The following is a 763-nucleotide window of genomic DNA, read 5'->3' on the forward strand; positions in this document are numbered from 1 at the left end:
ATCAGCTGGAACAAGGATTTTGTTATGGGAAAAAAAAAAAGTTAGCAATTTTAGAAAAAAACAGTTCCCCTGCTTCAGAAACCATTTCAGTCTAAGGTGCCATACCAATCAGAACCTGTGAACAGGAGTGGCGCTCAGAGTTGCCAATCATCCAGAAATTTATAGAAAGTTCGTAAAAATAAAAAACTTATTTTGAAGGAAAAATTGTAAGTGTCCATGATTTTATTATAAAGCTGGAGAGACGTGAGGATATTTTAAAGTGAATGCTGCTGTAGTCACAGCACACTTAAGCTGTATGAACATGGTTTTCCAATGTGTCTGTAAAAATGTATTGGCTGTCCGTAAATTTTAGATAAGTTTAAAAAAAAAAAATAATAATAAATCAAGTTCTCAAGCCTGTAGGAACTTATTCTTGGAGAAGCTGTTTTGTTTTTTTTCTTATCCTTGACAATCCCTTTAAATGGGACCAATCACTTGCCACAAATGTGTTTTGCTTTTTTACCTGGTGTAAATGCCGCTGTTCTCCCGAATCTGGTGTTGGTTTTCTTGCGTTTCTGCGCCTCTCCGTTCCAGAGATATGGCCGCTTCTTCCCTGTATGTAAATCTTGTCTTGTTAGCTAACTGGGTGTGGTCCTCAAGAAGACACCCACTTGGCTAAAAAGACTAGTTTTATATATAAAGAACAGGAGGCTAGATCTCAGGACCGGAGAGGCGCAGGAACAAAAGAAAAACAGCGCCAGAATCAGGAGAACAGCGGCATTTA

This window comes from Ranitomeya variabilis, chromosome 2 (genome assembly GCF_051348905.1).
Source record: "Ranitomeya variabilis isolate aRanVar5 chromosome 2, aRanVar5.hap1, whole genome shotgun sequence".
In the NCBI taxonomy this organism is placed as follows: domain Eukaryota; kingdom Metazoa; phylum Chordata; class Amphibia; order Anura; family Dendrobatidae; genus Ranitomeya; species Ranitomeya variabilis.